We start from the raw sequence: 23099 nt of genomic DNA, 5'->3' as shown, positions 1-23099 counted from the left end.
ATATTTATTCAACTAATTGCATCCCAAGAGAAATAACCCCCCAGCATTCCAGCCATCTTAGGCCTGGAGAAGAACTCAACTCCAATCAAAGTGGCGCTCCTCAGTTTCTTTCTATGACCAACAAAGAAAAGCAAATCCAACTGTTTCCCTTGGCTTCAAAATGAAAATAAAAATGATTCTTGAAATTGCTTTTCCACATTGTATTGTGAGGAGTTTCCATTATGCCTGGGTTTCCCTCCCCACAAGTGGGGCTGGTGTGACCGAGCCACGTGACGGCCTCTGCACACTGGGAGTCAGCCTCCCCAGGGCTTGGGTCCCACCCAGCCTCCGGTGGGCAGCTCCGAGCGTCCCTCCTTGGCCTGGTGCGGTGGGGCCACACACACTGTGTCCATGTCCTACTCAGCACCATGGCACTGCAGCCACCGTGTGGGGAGAATCGTTTTTATAAGTTGGAGCTGTGTGTCCTGCCCTGCAGAAGAAGCTGCTGGCCCGGGGTACCCTTGTGAGTTCTCACTCCAAAGGTTAGGAATGAGAAAGTTCAAATACTAAAAATAATAACTACAGCCAATTATCACTATGACCCGAGCACTTTTAATCCTCCCAACAGCTCTGGGAGGGAAGCCCTGTTATTTCAGGGCTGCCATGCATGGTGGCCCAAGTTGTGCACTACGCAACTCTGGAGAGTACAACTTACATTCATAGTCGGTGTAGTTTTGTATATTTATATTACAGCAATTTTCTAAATCGCACAAAAATGCTTTTAAGGCTAACGGCAGGGCTGACAGTTATCCCCATTTGCAGGTGGGGAAACTATTGAAATTCAAAGACTGTGAGTCATTTTGCCCAAAGTCACTGAATTACTAAGTAGCAAAGCTGGTAACAGAACCCCAAAATATACCATGCTGAGTGCATAGATACAAAAGACTGAAGTGACATGAGACTCAAAAGAGATTATTCTCTGACCCATCCACCGCCAGGCAGGGGGAGAGCAAGAGAGCTCTTAGGATCCCCAGGACTGCTGACTCCAGGGAAACTTCTGAATTAAATCCAGCTCTCAGACTGGTATTTCATCCTCAGTCCTAGGGTTGTTCTGTGTGAAGGGGTCACAGAACCCATCACTCCCGCCCCAGCCAGCCCTGCACCAATGCTCTGGGATCACAGATGAAGGCCAGGTATGAATCCAGGCCAGAGGCACCACAGGAGGTGAAGTGGGCCTCTGCCAAGGCGGGAAGGGAATCTGGAACTGCCACCTGGCCCGGAGTGTGCCTGCCTGGCCCCTGCCATCTGGGCTCTGGGGTACTAGGAACCTGAGCTGTGCTTGAGGGAGTCTGATGGACCTGAGCACGAACCATGACTGTCAAACCAACATCAGGACAGAAAAGAGAAAAATGTAAACTTCTAAGTTGATATAGTTTTTCCTACTAAAGCTGATTGAGATGTGTGGCATGCCAAAGGGGTGGTACCCAAACCAATTGGTAATCCAGGATGTGGGAGGGATCCAGATAAAGGAAAACTCCAGAACAAAAGGCCCAAGAGGGCCCAGCTGACCACATGACCAATAGAATTTGTTTGTTGTTGTAGACTAACGTCATTTGTTTGTCATAAACTTACTGTGTGCCCCGCTGTGCTCTATCTCGTTGGCACTTACAACGCTGTGAATAGGGGACCAAGCATCCTGGTTGGCCCCAGTTGAGGCCTGTTGTCTCATGTAATTATTAATAGCACCCCTTTTACTCTCAAAAGTGTCCTGATTGGGTAACAAATTATATGGTCCCCTTACCTAGGAGAAAGCTATTATTATCTGCATTTTGCGGTAGAGGAAACCCAGGTCCAGAAAGGTTAGGTCGCTTGCCTCAGGTCCCTTGGAGTAAATATCAGGACTGGGATTTGACAGTAACTGCAAGGTCCATGCCCTCACTTCCATCAAGATTGTCTCTCCAACCAGTATGAATAAAAGGTGCCTGTCTGTTTGCTTAATGGTCAGGATGCAGATGCTTTTTAGTCACTGTTGACTGGATTAGTAGAAATGGCTTTCAGGTCAGCACAAGGGTGAGTTTTGTTGGGTGTTAGAAACATCTTGATCATCCAAATGGTGAGACCCCAGAATGGGCATCTAGGATGGGCAGCAGCATCCTCACCTTAGAAAACCTGGAGAAGGGACTGTGCATTACTTGTCCTCAGTGATTCACTGCCAGCCTGGAGGCCAGGGAGGGAATAGCCACATCTCCACCTGCCATCCCCTCCCAACCGAGGATCCTGTGAATCAATTCTCACCAAAAGGCTGTGTGGGCACCCAGGGAGTCTGGAGCCAGTTCCCAGACCCTGCCAGCTCAGCTCTCATAAGACCTTCAAAAGAGCCATTTGTCCATCCATCCAGCCTTGCATCCATTTAGCCTTCCCAGACAGCCAGCTATTGTGTATTGCTACAGCCTGGGTCTGGCCCTTTCATGGGTGATGGGGCCACAGGCATGAGCCAGAGAAGCAGGTGGTACAGGATCAGACAGATTTGCCTGGAAGAGTGGCATTAGGGGGTTGAACCTGCCTGATGCCTTGGGCTCTCGTGCTCCTGCCACTGTTGAGTTGCTGGCTCCAGAAAAGAGCTGAGTTCATGGAGGAGGCGGGTTGTGGTCATACTGTGAGATCATAGGGTAAGAGGGGATGTGGTTAGGCAGTGGGGAGCTGGTTGCCTTTGCCAGGGGGATAAGGATGCTGCTGTTACTTTTTCATGGTGCGTTATTCGGGAGCCATTTTGAGATTTCCCCCAAAGCCCGCGTGCTGAGCCCTCTGTGCCAGGAGCCTCAGCCAACAGAGCAGAGGCGGGGAGAATCTGCAGAAGCCATTTCAGAGCCTGGCTTCTGAGTTGGCTGCTGCATTTCCGGCAGTGCCTGGTGTGCTCTGGAGCCGTGGAACTGGGGGAGCCTCAGACGAGAGGGAGAAGCCAGGGACTGAGTCGACAGTGCTGCCCCAGGGTGCTTCCTGGGAAATCCAGACCTTGCCTAGAGCTGTTCTTCTGGGCCAGGCTGAGTGGTTGGCACCAAGGCCGCCTTGGCCTGTAGGCATGGGCTCATCCCTGGAGCACTGGGACAAACACTTTTTGTGCCTTCCTCACTGATCCCAGCAACTCTGTAGGGCAGGGGCTGTGACTGTCCCCATTTCACAGATGAAGAAACAGAGGTAAGGGATGAAGTCACTTGCTCGGGGCCAGAGAGTTACCAAGTGGTGGAGCTGGGCTTGGAACCAGGGTTGTCCCCCGCCAGGAGCGGGCTTCTTCCCCGCAGTCTTGACTGGCCCCCGTGCCTCTGGGCACTCTCTCCCCTGTGCTCCACATTGCATGCAGCTCCGGGTCTGCCTTTCTAAAATGCACATCTGGTCGTGCCAGCGTCCTGCTTAAAAACAGAGCCTGTGTTGTCCTGCCTCCCTGCCTCTGCACGCACTGTTCTTTTTGCCCCAGGACCCTCCCCCGTGTCCTGCTGATGTGTGCTGTCTTCCTTTCTAAGTGGACCTCACAAGTCCACTTCTCTGTGAAGCCGTCCATTCGCAGTGAGGGCCGCCTCCCTCCTCCAGCTCCCAGGAGCAGCTGTGGCTGCTTCCATCAGAGCACCCAAGACATGGCTTATACTCATCCGGTTGTCTATCTCCAGACTGAAAGCTTCTTAAAAGCAGGGTCAGGGCAGTTCCCCCTTTGAATACCGATAGCCAGGATGGCACCCAGGTTACTGAATAGGAATTCAAGGATTTCATGAATGTGTGTCCTGAGCATTTCCCGGTGTCAGCCACTGTGCGGGAGCTGGAGATAGAGCAGGAACAAGGTGGGTCGCTGCCCTCACGGGGCCCACAGTAGTAGAGGAGACAGAGAGCAGGCCTCTGTGATGCAGGATACCTGGGTCCTGATGGGGGACATATGGTGCTGGAGGGGCACCTAATCCAGCCAGGGTGGGGGCCAGGGGGCACAAAGTGGGAGAGGAGGCATCCCAGAGAGACCTTGGTTGCACAACACAGAGGGGAATGGTGTGGCACCCTGGGGTGGAGAGGCTTGTTTGTCTGGGTCTAAGTCTTGCTTCATTCATTCATTCATTCATTTCACAGATCCCTTCTCTGCCTGACCCTGAGTGGGTATTGGAGGTTCAGCAGCGACTAAGAGATACAACCTTTCCCTTGTGGAGGTTGGAGGGGGACCACCTCAGGCAGGACTTGGGTCACTCCTGGAGCTGGGCAAGGCCTCAGGCATCTCTCAGAGATGAGAACCGAGTTCATTCTGGGCTTTTCTGAGGTGGTCTTGGGCCTGCCTTTCTGGAGGACTAGGCAGCAGGGGAGATAGAGGCTCTGGGGCTTCTGGCCCCAAGGCAGGCTGGTTCACCAGAGAATAGACCTAACACAATAGCTCGATTGTGAGAGGCCTGCCCCCCGCAACATGTTCACATTTCTGTGATCAGAATGTGTCTTACAATTGATGTGAATGTGTAACGGGACATTGTAACGTTCTACACCGTGCCCCACCCCCGCCACTGTTATTAAACCAGTTGATGTGAAGGAATACAGTTTTGTCACAGAAACTACCCTTGGAATGAGGTTCTGAGGTGGCCTATCTATCACCACAAACTCCAAGTTGTCAGTGGCTGAATAACCCCTCTATTTGGAGTGTTTTATATAAATTCACAGAAAAGAAATGCTATTCAATGAATTGATTCATTCTTGAGATTTCCACAGTGTGTTTGCCCAGGATGGCAGCGGGCTAGGGTCGAATGAGCCCAGATCTCGTTCTGAATCCTTGCTTTTTGGCCCACTAGTGGAGAAACCTTGGCAGAGGTGCTGCATCCTCTGGGCCTTGGTGTCCTCCTCTGTCGCACCCATCTTGCAGGACCCTCTAAGCGCCACATGCCCCTCTTTACAAGCCTCATACTGTTGTGCATTTGTGTGATTATTAGAGTCACCTTCTGCCTCCTCCCCCTGAGCCATGGGCACTACGAAGCAGAGCTCCTCCCCACCTGACTGCTGTCAATTGAGACGTTTCAGGTGAAATGGCCTGTGATTCAGAAAGAGGCCAGAATGCACCTGCCTTGGGTGGGGCTGCTGCCTGTTCGCTGACGTAGCTACCAGTTGGCAGCTCCCTGACGTCATCTCAGGAATTGCTCAAGTGTGGCCCAGTGTAGACTGTGCGGACCTGCGCTCCGATTCTGCAGCCCTGGGGGTCTCCAAGTAGGGATGTAGGATACGCACGAATGGCGTCTCAGGCATGGAGACCAATGTTTGCCTGAGCTCTGCCCTGCTGAGCTGGTGCCAGGGTTCCGTGGTGCTGCCGTGGGGAGACAGCACCGCAGGGCTCCAGGCACATGGGGTCCTGATGTCAGGCAGCCTGGCCTGGAGTTGGCTTACCTTTCCCTGACCACGTTCCCACAGGCACACTGTGTGGCTGTGCCGAGGCTCGTCTGTAAAAGGGCTGGCAATAAGGCCTGTGCTGTCTCAGAGGTAGGCTTCTGTGACAAGCAAATGATGCATTGGAATCGGGGTTTTCACATAGGGTGGTGCAGCATTCCATAAGACAGCAACAAAACAGACTTGGCTGCTGGGGGCACTGGGCAGGGACCCAGTGACAGGGTCAGGAAAAGAGAAGTCAGGATGCCTTGAACAGGGCAGTACAGTGAAGTGGGGAAAGGCATGGACTTCGGAGTCAGACTGCCCAGGGTTCAGGTCCCACACAATCACCAACTGTGTGACCTTGGGCAAGTTACTTAACCTCTCTGAACCTCAGTTTTCTCATCTGTAAATTGGGATGGTAAAACAAGAACCTACCTCCTAGGGTTGTGGTGAGGATGAAATGAGATAATGCATGTGCCTTACTTAGCCCAGTGGGTCCTTAATAAATCGTTGTGGGGTGGAGGGTGGATGGTGAAATGGCTTAGTTGTTCTGCCCACGAGCTTGCAGCAGTACCGTACAGTCCCCTCCTAGGCCATGTGTTTCACACATTTTTGTGTGTTCCATCACGACTGCCTTTACTGAGTAGTAATTAATCCCAGTTTTTGTTAGCCAGGCCTGTGAAGTCAGTCAGAGCCTCTGCACAGCGAGCCACCATGGCTCCAGGCTGGAGCAGGGAAACCTACAGTTTCTGCAGCCCCGGAGGCCTTGTGCTAGAGAAGCAAATATTTAACGTCAGCTTTTCAAAATACTTCCAAGGGTTCAGGGAGCCCACTGAGACCTCTGGGGTCACAGGAGAAAAGTTACTGTCCTGGGCTAAGATGCACCAGACTTGGCCACCATTGTGGCCAGACTTGGTGATGGGCATGGGGTCTGGGGAAAAGGTCCTTGCCTGTCCCTCTGCAACCCCAGGACAAGCCTGGCATTGGTCCTCCTGCTCTGTGGACCTCCTGCAGTACAGAGATAACTCACTTTCCTTACCACCGCGCTTCTGGCGGGGAGACCAGCAGGCAGACAAGTAGTGCCCGTGGGGGTGGTAGGATGCCCTTACCATAAGGTTGGTGTCGGATACACCCAAGGTCCTTTTGTCAGTGCGACTACACTCTTCCTTAGTGTGGACTTCCAAGACCTGGACATGCTGCAGGTCGCCCCAGACATATAGCCCCTCTCAGGCTCCTGGGAGGACCCCCCGTGTGGGTGGCAATAGCGGCCACAGCATTGGCTCATCCTTGTGGGATTGTCTGACAACCTTAGCAGGATGTATCAGGACAGAGAGAGAATCTGAGTCTCTGCTCTTTCCTCTCTGAGATTCTGATTGTTACGATTCATAATAATCAGTAACTAATGTTTTCTGAGTGTTTGCTGCATACCAGGCACTGTGCTAAGGCCTTCCCAGACATGATCCTGGTGCTCCTCCTGGGCTGGCACTCACTAACCATGTGGCCTTGGGCACATCACTTAACCTCTGTGCCCCAGTTTCCTCACCTGTAAAATGGCGATGAATAGCAATACTGTGTTACAGGGTGCTTGTGAGGATTCTATGAGTGGGTAAGTTGGCTCAGAGTAAGTGCAACATAAGTGTTGGCTGTTACTAAGTGGTGGGTGCTGTTATTATCCCATTTTACAGAAAAGGAAACCGAGGCTTAGAGAGGCTAATGTTCTGTCGGAGTCACTTGGCTCATAAGGAGAAGAGCTAGGATTTGAACCTCGCTCATGAGCACTATCTTACTCGGGCTCAATTTGGAAAAATACATGTGGGGAGTGTTTGGCCAGCTTCGGAAGTGGCATTCTCAACTTTCCTCAGAGCCCCGGTGAAAGGAGATCCTTTTCTAAGTAACCGAACTGGCCTCTGGGAGCTCTCATAATCCCACAGAGGAGGCAATCGCTGACCCGTGACACGCATATCACAGAAGGAGAAGGGAGGGATCAGTGAAGAATTTCTGTTTGGAAATGTTATCTAATGCTGAGCGCTTTCAAGGGACTCGGAATGTGGAGCCTGCGCTGTCCCCCAGTGGGGTGCCGGGAAGCCGGCCTCCCCTATTTCCCAGCCAGGTACAGCCTGCTGGAGACCTGGGGCACTGTCCAGTGCTAGGAGAGAGCAGGCGTCCTCGGACATGCAGGGAAAACCAGGGCAGCACTTTGCCCCGAGTGACAGTGGCAGAAATCTCTGGCTGCCGTGTCCCTTCCAGCGCTGGACCCTTCCGCTCCTCTCCTCCCAGCTGAGGGTGTGAGCAGAGGGCTCGGCTCCAGGAGCTGGCTGAACAAGCGCTCCCGGCTTCCGCAGGACAGCTTTGCTTTTGCCTTTGCCTCGGCACAGTCTCTAGCCGGGGTACACGGGAACCCCAAACTTGAAAACAACTTCCGAAGTCCTCGGGCTACCCCTGCTGTCTGCGGCTCCTTCCGTCCACTGCCCCCCTCAAGCACACACCTACACACAAGCACACACTCACGCACACACTCCCGCTGCCGAGCCGTGCCCAGGAGCCGCCTGCCTTCACCCCAAAGGCTCTTTGTCTGAACAAGAGTGGGGCTTACTGATGAAGCCCTCGAAACCCCAGCCCATGATCTCATGTCCCCAGAACACCACCCTCTGCCCAAGTGTCCACAGGTCCTGCCCTGGCAGATGCCTTGTTTGGCTCCAAGTGAAGGCAAGAGTGACCCCATCTGGGGTCCAGCTGCGCACACACCCCCAGCTGGAGGGGTCAGGGTTCTTGAACCCTGAGACACGAGACACGGGACCAGCTGCCTCTCACCCCCTGTGCCTCGCTGCCATGGAGGTGGCCCCTTACCTCTTCCCTCCTGCTTGGCTCCCGGGGCGGCTCCTCACATGCTTCACCTCAGCCGTCAGCGGGGTAGCCTGTCCATGGCCTCCAGGAGGGGTCCCCGAGTCGCAGGCCAGACCGGCCGCTGAGCAGCCCTGCCTCACTGGCCTCTGCTCGCTCTGCTCTGCCTCCACAGCAGGGCTCTGGCCGGGGCTGGGCGGGGGCTGGCCGGGGGACCTGCTGGGGCTGTTCACAACCTGCCTTCTGTCGCGGCAGGGGCCGGCGGCTGCCTCAGTGCCATGCCCTGCAGGTCGGGGACTCAGGCAGCACTGCTCAGGGCTCGGGGTCCATCCTCAGGCCGTCTACAGCAGCCTCATTTGAACTCCCAACTCCTTTGTGGAGCCTTTACATGCTGCAGGAGGAAACTGTGAGCACAGCCTGACCCTGGTTGGCTGCAGGCACTTCTCTCCACCCACCAGTGCAAGAGGATCCCCCAGGCCCCAGAAAGGCTCCCGGCCTCCCCTCAGCCCCAGACAGAGGCGGGCCGCCCGGTGATGTCACACTAGCTCCGGCCCCAGCTGGCCTGGCCCCTCCCGCCCAGCCTGCTTTGGCGGCCTCCGCAGGCCCCCTCCTTTCTTGGCATGAGCAGCCTGGCCAGCTCCGCTCCCTGGCCCGCCTGCTCCCAAAAGCCGGGGCAGCTCCTGGTGTGCTCTGTCAGGGCCGAGAGCTGCCCCTCTAACTTAGGTAATGGGTTTAGATCCGCTCCAGCTGTGCAGGCAGTGGGGCGCTGGGTCCTCCCGCTGGATCGCTCCCTCACCCTGCACTGCCCCACAGAGCCCCAGGTGGGCAGGCGGGGCAGCCCCGCACAGACAGCCCCTCCCCATCAGCTGCCCTCCTTGGAGGTCTCCCTCTCACCTCCAGGCCCTGGGGAGGGAGCCCAAGGCTGTCTGCACAGAAACCAGCAGGATCTGTGCTGTGAACGTTAGCAGGAGGCAGTGGCTTAGGACAGTGGAAATACCACAGGCTGGGGGTGGGGGCAGCACTGGGGAAATGCTCCGTCATGGTCAAGCCTCACCTGAGTGGCCTTGACTAAGTCACTTCACCTTTGTGGGCTTCCCTTCCTGCATCAGTAAATGAGCTAAGACGTACTCTCCCTCCAAGGGCTGTGGCAAGGATTCTGGAGGCCACGCAGGAAAGGGCTTGGCATGGGGCAAGGACACCTCAGTGGACTGAACTCATTATTCGAATTGGGTGGGCCGTGGGTCGCACTCCCAGAACCTCTGCTGTGACCTCCCGTCGGCTGTTCAGGAACACGTAATGGGAGTCCATCGGGGTCCTCGGCACCAGCTCTGTCTCTGAGTGGAGCTCGTGAATGTTTATAGGGTCAAAGCAAGAAAGAGGAAGACAGCATTAGACCCCACAAAATGAGCAATCCTACAGACTCGGCACAGGCAGGCAGAGGAGGGAAGATGGCAAGTGCTGGGAAGGGAGCAGTCGGATGCGAGTTTGTCCCTCTGCCTGGACACCAGCCTCTGAAATACTGGTGGTGACTCTTATTTCCTATAAAAAAAATTTTTTTTAGTGATGGTGGTGGTAGTGATGACATTTGGGTACAAAGTTGGAGAGAAACTTTAATGGGGTTCTCCCCCACCTCTAGGCACAGTGTATCATGTTCCTGGTCCCTGGGCAAACAGGTCCTCCGTGCTCCTCCCTCTCAGCATTGCCACTCCTGTCTTGGGAGGAGCAGAGTTTTCCTTTTGCCTCAGCTTCTTGTAGCCTGCTCAGACCTTCTCCCCTTTCCATCTGTCAGTCCCTTCCCTTTCTAGAAGGTGAGTCTTTGCCAGAAGATCCCCGTATCTTACGGGTCACAACATTAGCCAGATAGCTGGATTGCACAGAAACCCTCCATCTTACGTGCCTTCTACACTGTGGATTCTCCAAAGGGCCTGGAGTGTCCCTTGGGCTGTAGGGGGCCATGGTGGTGGGGCCGTGGCAGGCTGGGGGCAGAAGCCCATGGGATGGGGCTGAATTCTCCTTGAGCTGCACCCTTGACAGCCTGGAGGCTGGCATATTTCCTTCTTTTTCCCCTTCCTCCTCTCTCTTTCTCTGTCTCTCTTCTCCAGGATGTGTTTATTGGGAAGCTGCTCTGAGCCAACACCAGGAAACCAAAGACTGTGTTCTCACAGAGCTCTCAGTTAGGAGGGAAGACAGACAGACAGACTAGGGTACATGAGAAGTGCTGGGCACGGGAGAATATCTAAGCAGGAGGCCTGGTTAAGCCTGGGCAGGGCAGTCTGGGTGGGCTCCCTGAGGAAGTGGTGCTTCAGCTGAAACCTGAAGGATGGGTGAAAATTAGCAGGTGGTGAGGTTGGAGGAGGATGGTCTGGGCAGAGACAATAGTGTGTAAAGACCGTGTGGCAGATTGCTTTTTCAAAGATGGCCCCAACAATATCTCCCAGTCCACAGTGAGACCTTGACACTCCTCCCATTGAGAGGTAGGGTTTCTGCCCCTCCCCTTGAATCTGGGTGGGTTTGACTTACTTGTATCTGATAGAATGCAGTGGAAGTGACACGGCCTGACTTCAAGGCTGGGTGAGAAAAGGCAGTGCAGCTTCTGCTTTGTTCAATGGGACACTCTGTTTTGGAGCCCTGAGCCCAGCTGGAGCCCGAAAAGTCCAGCTACCGGGAAGCTGCCATGCAAAGACCATATGTAGCGTAAGTCACAGCTGGCAGCCAGCATCAGCCCTCAGACATGTGAGGAAAGATGCCTCTAGATGATTCAGGCCCTAGCCATTGAGTCACCCCCAGCTGGAGAGGCTTCCTGCTGAGGCCCCAGATGTCGGGGAGCAGAGATAAGTCATTCTGGTGTCCCATATCAGAACTCCTGACCTGCAGAATCCATAAGGCAAGAAAATGGTTGTTTCAGGCTGCCAGGTTTTGGTGGTACTGTGTTACACAGCAGTGGTAATGGGCGCAGACCCTGAGGCAGGAGCAATTGTAGGAAACTCTTTTGAGGAGCTCAGAGAAGTGCGGTTTGGAGGAGGAGAGAAGAGGAGCGAGGCGGAAGATGAGGCCTTGTTAGAGGTGGGGCTTTATCCCAAAGACAGTCAGGAGCCACCGAAAGGCTCTGAGCAAGACAGTGTTCTGACTTGCTTTTATTCTTAAAAGGCCACATTAGTTCTTGAGTGGAGACTGGATTGATGGGACCTGTAGACAAGGCGTCCGGAGCTGGTGGGAAACAGTTGCAGCCATCCTGGTGAGAGAGGCAGTTGGAGGCGATGGGATTCACCAGCTCAGGGAATTCCCAGGACTTTCCCTCCCTCTGGGAATAGGTGCAGCCCAAGTCCATCGATTACTAAAACAAATTTGCTTCTACAATTCAGAGTTCCTAGGATCCCATCATGTGGGGGAGGAGCACCAGGACGGCCTTGCCCTGTCCACCTCTGTACAACCCCTGCCCGTTTGGTGGCCTTGGGCAGTCAGGGTATGCTGGTGGGGAGCTTGAGCTGTGGAGTCCGAGTCTAGTTGTACCACTCAGTGGCTCTGAGCCTCACTTTCCCCATCTGTAAAATGGAGATGATATAAGGATTTACGTCATAGGGCTGTTGCGAAAATTAAATAAGATGTGACAGATTAAGTGTAACACACACTGACTAGTACATAGTAAGTACACAGTAAGTGTTGGCTATAGTAATTTTAATTGCCTCCTTCACTGGGCTGTGAGTTCCCTGAGTGCCGGGACAAGTGTGGGCATGGGCTGTGTGGAGCTCTCCTTTTGTACAGCCCAGTGCAGCAGAAGGAATAAATGAGTGGCTCACTGAGGGAGGGTGATGAGCTGTGGCTCAGAGTCTAACAGACCTGGGCTCAAATCCCAACTCTGTCACTAACCTGGGCAACTTTCTTATTCTCTCTCAAACTTTGCTTCCTCATTTTAAAAAAGGGAATGATAATACTCCTCAGGGTTAGTGTGAGGATTAGGATAATGTACCTAAAGCACTTAGCACAATGCCTGGCATCCAGCGTTCATCAGTCGTTCAGGACACGTGTGCTGTTGCTGCTGCTGCACTTCCCTGCTCCCAGCCTCCTCCCCAGTCTTATCCAAAACATCCTCATCCAGCTTCTTGCTTGATGGCCCCTGCATCCTGGAATCCACCTGACCTCCTCAAGGAGCACCATTCCCACGTTTTCACCTGCCTGTTGGACCAAAGGGTCATGTGACTAAAGCATTTGAGGAGAAGGGAATCTTCATTTCTCTTTTTATAGTTTTTATCAGGATGAAAAATGTGTGATGTTTACATGGTGGCAGAATAGAAAGAATCTTAATTATGTCTCACAGTTTGTATAAATGATTTCATGTGTTTTCATGTCTTGTCACCTTCCTGACAGTTACAATTTTTTTTTCTGTTGGGAGTGTTGGGATGTTCTGCTGAGATACTGTATATGTGGTATGTGTGTGGTGGGGGAGTGCGTGGATACCGTGTGTTATAGAGGGGGTGCTTGGGAGGGGGCTTTGCTCTGTCTCACCACCTCAGAGTCTTGTCGGCGTTGCAGGCTTCCCATATCCCAAATTGACTTTTTTCCTTTCATCACTTTTTAAATGGCTTCCCACTGTCATCTGGCCTACACTGTTTCTGATGAGAAGTCAGCTCCCTTCCTTATTGTTGTTCCTGTGTACATAGTGGGTCCTTTTCCCTCTGACTTCTTTTAAGGTTTTTCTTTATCCTTGATTTTTAGCACTTTGACTGTGGTGTGACTAGGTGTCGTCTTCTTTGTGGGCTTCACTGAGCTTCTTAGATCTATGGGTTGATGTTTTTCACTAAATTTGGGAATGGGGGGAGATTTTTGGCTATTTCTTCACATATTTTTTTCTGCTTTATTCTCTCTCCTCTCCCCCTGTGGAACTCCATTTATGTACTTGGTGTTGTCCCACAGGCCACTGAAGCTCAATTTATTTATTTTTATGTTTTTTTCTCTCTGTGCTTCAGTCTGGATCATTCCTATTACTTGTCTTCAAATTTGCTGATCCTTTCTTCTACAGTGACTAATCTGCTGTTAATTTCATCCAAAGTATATTTTATATCAGGTCCTCTATTTTTGGTTTTACAATTTCCACTTGGTTTATTTTTATAGGTCCCATTTCTCTTCTGAGATTCTCTATCCACTCATTCATTCTGTCCTTATTTCCTGAAAATCATGTGCATATTTATAATAGCCATTTTCAAGTCTTGATTTACTAATTCCAACATCTGAGTCATCAGTGGGTCTGATTTTATTGACTATTATTTCTCTTGATCATGGGTCACATTTTCCTGCTGGTTCACATGTCTATAATTTTTTAATCACATCCTGGACATTTTGCATGATACATTGAAAAGACCCTGTATTTTATTGTCTTCCTCTAAAGAGTGTTGTGTTGTATTCTTGGAAGCAATTAAATTACTGGCATATCCTTTTGCTCTTGTGGGGACTTTATTTTTAGGTTTTGTTCAGGTAGGTTTATTTTGGGTTTGCCTATAGTCCTAGGGTAAAACCCCTAGTCTTGAGCTTACTTGTAAGGCATAGCCTTTCTGGGATTAAATTGAAAGCCTTAAGAGTTCGCTGAGCCCCTTTAACTTGGCGGGACTTTAACTCCAAACTCCATCTTCCAGGCAGCTGCTGAACTCTCTGCCTCCCAGCTACTGCTGTCTTTTGGGCTCCTTGAAGTCTCTTTCAGTTTCTTAGTCTCTTTCAAACTAAGGATTTGAGGGGAATTTGTACAGTAATTTTGGAGCTCCTCCCTCCGTGGTTGTCTCCTTGCTAGCATTTTCCCCTTCATTTTCCATCCTCAGTGTCCAACCTTTGTCTCTTCTTCCCAGCTGGCAATACTGCTGTATTTTGTTTTAGTTCTATTCTCCTGTGTATCACCATGAACTGAGAAGTGCCCTAGTGTGCTTCCCATCTTACAAGGACCATGTTTCCTCCAGTTTCTGTTGCTTTGGGTTGTTCTCAAGTGCTGTCAAGCAGTTGTTTTCTGTATATTGTCTAGATTTTATCATTGTTAACCAGAGGATTAGTTTAATACAATCTACTCCTCCATTTCAGGAACTGGAACTCTCTACTATCCACAGGAGTTCTTCTCACTGAAACCTCCTGTACTCCTGTTGTTGCTGGTGTCCTACCATAAACCTAGCCAACTGGTTGGTGGTTCTTAGTTCATTTCTCTGTCCTACCTGCTCTTGGTCACAGTCTGTTAGGAAATATCAGCTCCAATAATTCATAGATTGGTTCAGCTCAGAACCCCCTTGGGCACTAGAAGATGAAAGAAATGTGTTGTCCCCACAAGCCTTGTTAGAACCTTATGTAGCTACCTGTGATGTGCTAGGCACCAAGCTCAACATTTTACAGGTATCTTTTTTCTCCTCTCAAAACTTATGAGGGAAGTATTACTGTTCGGTTCTAGTAACAAGAAGACTGAGGCTTAGCAAAGTGAAGTTCCTTGCACCAGGCCACACAGCTCGGAAATAATGCGTCTTTGATTAAGATCTACATCAAAGCTGGCAGGAACATAGTTGTCCTGAAAACAAATTGCATTTCTTTGATTCTAACACACTTTTTCTTGTTTTAAGATCTCTGAAATCAGGATGCATCTTAAAGTTAATAGCAGGTCGGGGTTTAATTGGCAGCACTTTTTCTTTTTTACTAGAACATGATGTAGTTATCAGATTCAGATGACTTCTCAGATTCAAGGAAGTGTGGCAGTTTTAGTGACCAAGGCTCCAGTGAAGTTGACCCATGGTTGAGGGACAAAAAGGCAAGGCTCCTTCTGTCCTGGTCAGCTGGTCTTGGAAAGGCCTAGGGGAGTGTCTGAGCATCAGGAAGGCTGTGGAACTGCCAAAAGCCTCCATCCATCCAGATTTAATAAAACAGCTGCCTCTAAACTGAGAGTGAGCCAGCTGGTCCCCTCCTCTCCTGGAGGCGTTGTGGTCAGGTGCTATGACTTGCTGCCCCGTGCCTGGCAGGGGAGCCACGTGTTCCGTGGTCCTGGTGAGAAGTTAGGAGACTTGCATTTATAGGATGATTCTAAGGCTGTGCTACTGGTTATCCTGAACTGCCTGTATAGTGTCACAGAGGATGTCCAGGCACCATGGAAAGCCCTTTGAGGACACTGGGTCTGTTAAATGCTTGCCAAACAAGTCTACCTAACTGTCAGCACAGGGTGCATGCTCGGTTACAGCGCAGCTCTGAGAGCCTGTTGTTAGCCCGTGTGTGACCCGTTTCATTCCCGACTTCTCACCACACCTGCCAGGGGACAGAGTCAGGGCTGCACTTCTCCTCATGTCTGGACATCACCTCACAGTCAAACACATTTTCTATTCAGTCAACAAATATTTATTAAGCCCCATCTGAGCACCAGAGTTTGGGCTCCAGGTCAATTTGCCCAAAGCCAATTTGCCAAGACTTTTAGTTGACTGCTTTTCATTTTGTCTTCATAACAGTATTTTAAGAAATGTTCGTTTGGTCTCGTCCCTGCTGTCTCATACTGGAGCTGATGCTGGGGCCCACTCCCAAGAGGGGACACTGAGGAGCAGAGAGAGGAGAGATTTAATTTTAGTTTGCTGGTTTTCTTTATGTCTTTATAATGAAAACTTCACAGAAATTTTCCGAAGCTGTTTAAAATCATCCCCATCTGAGGAGGGTAAAAGGGCTGAGAGGGCACATGTGTACGATGACGGATGGTAATTATTTTTTGGGTGGTGAACATGATGTAATCTACACAGAAATTGAAATATAATGATGTACACCTGAAACTTATATAATGTTAAAAACTGATGTTACTGCAATAAAAAAAAATTTTACAGATAAAAAACAAATAAATGATAAAAAAATAAAATAAAATCATCCCCATCCTATATACATTTTAAAAAAACTGTTACTTCTGGAACATTGTGTCAGACCAGACTTTTGTCCCAAACAGGAGATGAGGGACTGAAGGCAGTTTTATGGTCAGTGGGAAAGGACCGACCCCCTTACCTGCTGGAATTCTCGTCCAAGGAGCAGCGAGCTGTTGCTGACCTTGCTTGTCTTTCTTGGGGCCCAGGGAGGTGGCTGGGCAGATAAAGGAGGTTCTGGCAAGACTGATAGCGTGAGCTTCCCAGGCACAAGGCCAGGGTGGCTCACCAGGCAGAGGTGCTGGTGCTGGCGGGGAGGTGGGCCAGTGTCATCAGAGAGCTCAGAGGGCAGAGCCTGGGACTGCCTTGTTCTGGGTGCTGTCCGGAGCGTCTCACCTGCGGCCTGGCACACAGAAGCATGCGATAAATGTCTGTTGAATGGCTATATGGGAATGCTAGCCTTTAAAACGTCCTCTCCCTGTGGCACATCCAGGGGTTCTGACTCAGGGTCTCGGGGGTGAGGGCAGCAAGGAGTGCCATTTGGGAGTCTGGCTGTTGGAGGGAGGGAGGGCGGTGGGAGGAGAGAAGTCTAAGGAAAGAAAGACAGCAGCCCTGACATCATGAGGCTGTGTCCAAACCACTGAGGGGCTACCCCAGAGCCCCCCCCAAGCTGGGTGACTCCCTATTCCACTGTCCCCAGGGGCCCCTGCCCTGGCCCCACCCCACTGCTCTGTCTGCCAGGCAGGTGCAGGAAGGAAGACAGGACCTGTGATGGGCTGTTCGGGCCATCCTGCCAGGCGTGGGTGAGGCAGCAGAGGGATGTCCGCTCATGCTCCTGGTGAGTGCAGGTGGATGATGGTGGTGTTCCCAGGACACAGCAGGGCCAGTTCCCAAAGTACTCTGGCATTTGTCACCTCCCTTGAGCCTCACAGCAGGCCTGGGCATGGGGAGGGCGGTGATTTTCTCTCTCTCTCTCTTTTTTTTTTTTTGTGGGGAAGATCGGCCCTGAGCTAACATCTGCCAATCCTCCTCTTTTTTTTTTTGCTGAGGAAGACTGGCCCTGGGCTGACATCCATGCCCATCTTCCTCTACTTTATATGGGATGCCACCACAGCGTGGCTTGACAAGTGGTGTGTCGGTGCGCGCCCGGGATCCGAACCTGTGAACCCCAGGCCACCACAGCGGAGTGCGCGCACTTAACCACTTGCGCCACCAGGTCGGCCCTGATTTTCTCTCTTATAGGTAAGGAGAACAGAGCTGAGAACATTGTTGGAGACTTGAGGGGCTGTTCAGGTGAGAGGCAAGGGGACTGGCACCAGTGCAGCATCAAGGAGACAATGACTAGTGGTTGGATTTCCTTTTAGAGGAAAAGCTGACAAGAACCCAGCACAACTGTAATACAGCGTGAGGATCACACTGCAGCATTTAGTACCTTGAAGATTTGCTGCTTGGGATCCCTAGAAGTATTGAGTTCTGGGAAGGAGGCAGTGACCCATAGTCAGGACTGTCATGTCCTGTTGGGCAGTGCACACCCTGACCAGCTGTACATGATAGCCCTAACCACAGCCAGCACTGACAGTTGGGCAGTGTTGGGCACCATCTTCCAGGAGTGTAGGGAACAGGTGCCAATGAGGAGGCTGGAGTGAGGAGACCTCACCCCTGATATTCCCAGAAATAATAAACCTGCTGGAGTGGACTAGAAAATTTCATTTTCTTGCTCCACTCCTTGAACTAGTTTGATTTCATCCTTGAAGTAGCTCCTGAAATGTACGGTCACAGGGTTAATATCTGGAGAGACATGGACAGCTCAGGGTCTCCTTGGGCTTGCTAGAAGTTATTTTCAGCAAAGATCTATAGCTTTGCTGCCCCAAACCTGGAAGGGGGAACTCTGCAGCAGGCCCTGCCAGGGAGAGGAAAGAACTTTGTAGCTGAGGCCCTTGAAAATCAGAATGGATTGCTTCTGCGTCTTCTCCAGTTTAAGCCCTCAGACCTGCCCTGGGTTCTCCAACTAGTAGGTCTGGGGTGAGGCGTTTCAGGGACACCCACACAGGCCCTGCAGGTAGTAAGGGCAGCTGGTGTAGAAGGCTTGCTTCAGCCCCGTCAGCCTCCCGACCACTCATTGCCTTCCCTCTTACCCTCCTTGGGCTGGGCCAGGTGCATCCTAGCTCTGAGGCTGGAGCCCTGGAGGGCAGGGGTCAGGTTTCCCCTTGCTGGATATTCTCTGGAGGCTGCTCCACACCTGCTCTCTGGCACCCTGCCCTGTGCCCAGAGGCTGACGTGTGGATTGTCTCAGTGGGTTCCCTTGCCTTCTGGCTTCAGATTGGGTTTGGCCAATGGCAGGTGCTGGCAGGAGATGAGAGGATGGAAGAAAGCGAGGACGGTGTATTGCCGGCTCCCTCCCTGCTGGACCGTGCCATCTTGGTGGTGTGATGGCAGTCAGCCAGGCCTGGGTTTAAATTCTACCTCTACCTCTTATTAGCCGTGTGACTTCTGAAGTTGACCCATCCTCTCTGCTTCTCAGTTTCCTCTATAAAAACTGGAGATAGTAATACTACCTTCCCAGGATAGCTGGGAGGAATAAGTGAATAATGTGAGTGCAAATACCCTAGTGCAGTACCTGGTACATAGTAGGTGCTTAATAAATGCTGCCTCTCTTCCTTTAGTAAGTGGGAGCCCCATTATCTTGGGTTTTCAGCACCTTTGGGTCCTCGGAAGATTACCAGTCATTTTGTATGTCTTTAGTTTCCCCCTTTTTCGTTTGCATATCTGTCACTGTCCCCAGAACCACTCCCACGGAGCCTCACAGCTAACAGTCCTTTAGTCAAAGAAGTGCTGCCCTGTATATGAAGTCTGCAGCCTGTATATGAAGTCTGCTTAACCAAAGAAAATAATCCTTTTTAGTGGTGGAAAGTAGGCTTATGGAGAGTGCATGTGTATACATCCAAAAATAACTCGTAACATTTATCGAGCGCTTACTGATCCTCACAACAACCCCATGAGGTAGGTTCTTTTATTATTACCCAATGTGCAGATGCAGACACTGAGGCTTAAGCAGTGACTTGACCTGTCCAGGGTCACACATGAGGAAGGGGCCGGTGGGTGTTGAACGTGGGCTGGCTGGCACTGGGAGCCTGCCTTCTCAGCCTCGGTCGTGGGGAAACCTCAGCTCTCCAGGCCCCAGGGATCAAGTCGTTTTAGATGATCAAGTGGACTAGAAAGCCACAGGGTTATCTCTTGAAACATCCAATGTACAATTTTTATCCCCTCTCGTTAAGCTCGTCGCACAGACGCACATGCGCACTAGCCCCTGTAGACCTCGCTATGACACTGCTGACCGCTCCTCGGTGCCTCCGTCGTCTTGAATGGACTAACCTTGCTGTGGGCTGTCTGAATGGAGTGCACTGTTTGCAGTGCCCCATGAGCCCTGCCAGCTCCGGGCAGCTGTGTTTGTTGTTACCTTTCTAGCTCTCCCTTCCGTGGCAGTAATCACCCCCCCCTTCCCGGCCCCCATCCTTCTCCTGATTGGTTGCGTCTCGCCAGCGGAGGCCCAGAAATCCGATAGAATTATCTCTAAATAAGAGTGGCTGGGCACTACACTTGTCTAAAGGGCTCCCCTGTGAGTAGAGTATATGGGATTCAGTGCCTGAACTTGATCACATCAATTCTGGGTGCTCAAAGGCCTTTACAAGATAGCTCCACATGTTACACACTCACTGTCCCTGACATGGTGGGAGGCCTTTTATGGATTATTTCATTGAATCCTCAAAGACAGAACCTTCCAGGAGAGGTTCTATTTACTGTTTTCCATTTTAAGTGATGGAGTAGCTCAGGCTCAGAGAGGTTAGGGAGTCTGCCCACTACCACACAGCCAGTAAGTGGCAAAGCCGGGATTCAGATCTGGGCCTGTCTGAATCCAGAGTCCACAATCATAACAGGCTTGAAGCTCTCAACTTCCCAGCAGTGTGAGGTTGGGCACCTTAGGGAAGCTCTCGACTCTCATTTCTTCATTTGTAGGATAATGCTGTTTATTCCCGGAGTTGTTATGAAGGTTGCGATGTGTGCTTGACATGCACTGGGCCCTCAGTCGCTGTTGGGTCCCTTGTACCATCACTTCAGCCCATCCTAGATCCTCAATTCTCAAGCTTTAGCAGCTTCAGAATCACCTGAGGGCTTGTTAATGCACAGTTTGCCAGCCCCACCCGAGTTTCTGATTCTGTAGGTCTGGGGTGGGGCCCGAGAATGTGCATTCCTAGCAAGCTCCCCTGAGGCACGCGCTCTGGGAACCCCTGCTCGAGATAGATGAGTTTGCCGAGGCGAGTGTGGGTGGCCTGGCAGTGACCGTAGCCTACATCTGATGGCCGTTTCATGTGTGCAGATGCTGGTTATGGATCAAGCAGGGAAAGTGTGCTTTGGCCTTTTGAAGTCATTTCCTGGGAGCTGGCTTGGTGTCTTTAGTCTCGCCCTTCTGCTCTCCTACACCAATGTGCCTGAGTGTCACTGACCTGGGAAAGTGTGGTGTTGAAGCAGCCTGGTGCTGTCCAACTGTGAAACAAGGGTCATCCGACCAATTTCATGAACGTGTCCCTGATTTCCACTTGCTTTCCCGGTGCAGAGTAGGAAATAAAAGGCACATGAATAAGATAATAAATCATCTTGCAGAAATTACTTCTATAAATTATCTACTCCCCCCAAAAAAGAACCTTCTGAAGCATCACTTAGGCCAGGTCTACTTTCCTTCACAATTGGAAGTTTAGGTTTATTATATGATGGTATGATTGGTGTTCTTCCCTCCCTCAGCAGGCTGGAAGGGCAGGGTGGGTCACCTTGTCACTTCTGGTCCCCACTGCCCAGCACAGTGCCCGGCACACAGCAGTGGGTACGCAGTTGGCATTGCTGTTGGATGGATAAGTGAAGGCCCTGGTGACACAGAGGCAGGTGCTAGAGTCAGAGCGACCTGGGTTTGAGCCTGAGGCCTGCCCTTCCTCGCTGGATGGCCTTGCGCAAGTAATTTATTGTTTGTGCCTTTGTTTCTTCCTTTCTAAATTGAGGATAATTAGAAAAATACCTATATTTCCTAGGGTTGTCATGAGAATTACATGACGTAAGGTATCCAAAGTGCCTGCCACATAGTAAGTGCTTTATTTTTTCTTCATCATCATCATCATCCTGCCAGGCAGGCCAGTGTGCTGGTATAGAGTATGGAACCAGACTTTCAGGTTCAAACCCTGCCCCACCACTTACTAGCTGTGTGGCCTTGAGCACTTCATTCACCTCTCTGAGCTTCAGTGTCCTCATCTGTTTAGTGGGGATAAGAAGGCCGCAACCTCACAGAGTTCTTGTGACCACTAAGGACATACGCATGTCGGGTGCTTAGCTATGGGGCTGGCCCACAATCTGCGCTGACTTTGTCCCCTTCCACATCGCAGAGGGACAGGAGCCTGTGGAGAGAGCAGCCTGGCGACATGAGTTGGACATGGGAGGAGGAGGCACAGTGCACCCCAGGGGGCTGCCTTCTCCCCGATGCCCCCTCTCAGCCCCACCACCCCAGGAAGGAGGAGAGAAGTGTGGCAGGGGCCACTCCTGGGCAAAGAAACATCCCCAGGCTTCTGCTGCTGGAAACCCCTTCCTGGCAGCCCTTGGAAGAGCAGCTCGGTCTTCAGCTGGTTTTGATTACTCTCACGAGCTCAAGAGCGTGCCGCGGTGGCGTTCCTCTCCGCAGAGCCGCCTTTGCCTGCAGACGTCACCGCTTCTCGCTACCTGCCAGGCTGGGGCTGCGTGGGGCGGGGTGCGGCCCCCACCCGCCGACCGCAGGCCTGCCCGTCGCCTTTCTTCCTCTGCCAGGCTCACTCTGGGCAGCCCCGGGCCTTGGCCCTCCTCCCTGGCATTGTTGAAGATGCTTCCAACACCTTGAAATCCACCCTGGAGGGACCCTCCCCGTCCCCTTGAACGTGGAATCCAGACCGTCCTGGTTTCTATGTGTGCAGGGCGTTTGGTAAACAGAATGCTTGAGCCCTGACTTGCTGCAAGGGGCGAATCCCAGCTGACGCCCCAGACGCTCAGCCTATTTTGGGCCTCTTCCCTGCCGAGGTCTGTGGTCAGAGTGTTCATCTGGGCCCCCCCAGCACCCACCCCGGGGGTCGGAGGGTCGGCCCGTGCGGTTTCATGTTCCTTTCCTGCTAGAGCATTGGCCCAGCTGGGTCTCCTGTCCCCTGCCCCCCGGGCTGCGCCCAGTGATGCCTGGTATCCACTTAGTAAGTGCTCTTGTCGCCACTCCCCCCCTGAATGCTGTGATTCAGCACACACATAGAGGAGCTTCACTTAAGAAAGAAAGTATTCACGGCCACCGTCCAGCTCCAGCAGGCGCCGGGAGACAGCTGCCGGCTCCTGCCCTGCCGGGGTGGGAGGGCCGCCCACCCTCCACACACAGAGGGGTCTCTCCTACTTTCTTTTTTTTTTAAGACCCACAGTCTCTTCTGGTTCTTGGACCAAATGCAGTTTAGAGCTATGTTCAGAACACCTCATTAATAAGTAGCAGATTAATAGTCTCTTGGAATTAAGAGAACACCACCCATTCAACAAAATACGTGTTGTGGGCCTGTGTGTGCTGTGCAGGCTCCTCTGCCACAGCCGGAACAGCCTGAGGACACTGGGCTAGTGGCCTGTGATCCTTTCCCCACCCAAGACCCCTTTCGTGCCTCCTCTTAACTCTGGGTTTTGCAAACGCATATAAATAATAGTAGCCGCCGTGTCTACCGTGAGGTTTATGGTGACTCTGTGCCAGGTGCAGTGTGAAGCTCTTTATTATCTCAAGGAGCCCCCAGCCCCTTGTCATGGGTGCGATGATGCTAATCTCCATTGTGCAGATGAAGAAAGCGAGCCCTGGAAGAGTCAAAAGTCCTGCTCAAGGTGACTCAGAACGAGGTCTTACTCCCAGAACTGACACAGATCTTTGTTTCTTTCCTGTTGCAATATAAACTCTCTGTGAAACACGCTACTTGTATTAAGTAAAAATAAATGTTTTATCCCCTTATTGTTAACAAACTCATAGCTGACCAG

The 23099-nt window shown here is 51.7% G+C and overlaps 2 protein-coding genes across 16 annotated transcripts in view; one reads left to right on the top strand and one right to left on the bottom strand.

The window, feature by feature from the left end:
* The window catches only part of ANGPTL2 (angiopoietin like 2), a 35544-nt gene extending 26864 nt beyond the window's left edge, over positions 1 to 8680 (bottom strand). The window contains exon 1 of the mRNA XM_004423469.3: positions 8203 to 8680. The gene's annotated coding sequence lies outside the window, so the exon portion shown is untranslated. The remainder of the gene's footprint in view (positions 1 to 8202) is intronic.
* Positions 1 to 23099, top strand: part of RALGPS1 (Ral GEF with PH domain and SH3 binding motif 1) — a 331037-nt gene that overhangs the window by 224415 nt on the left and 83523 nt on the right. The window lies entirely within an intron of this gene.

The sequence above is a fragment of the Ceratotherium simum genome, chromosome 29 (genome assembly GCF_057802395.1).
Source record: "Ceratotherium simum simum isolate JZ-2026a chromosome 29, ASM5780239v1, whole genome shotgun sequence".
In the NCBI taxonomy this organism is placed as follows: domain Eukaryota; kingdom Metazoa; phylum Chordata; class Mammalia; order Perissodactyla; family Rhinocerotidae; genus Ceratotherium; species Ceratotherium simum.
The sequence above is the reverse complement of the archived record's forward strand: the minus strand, read 5'-3'. Positions and strand labels throughout refer to the sequence as shown.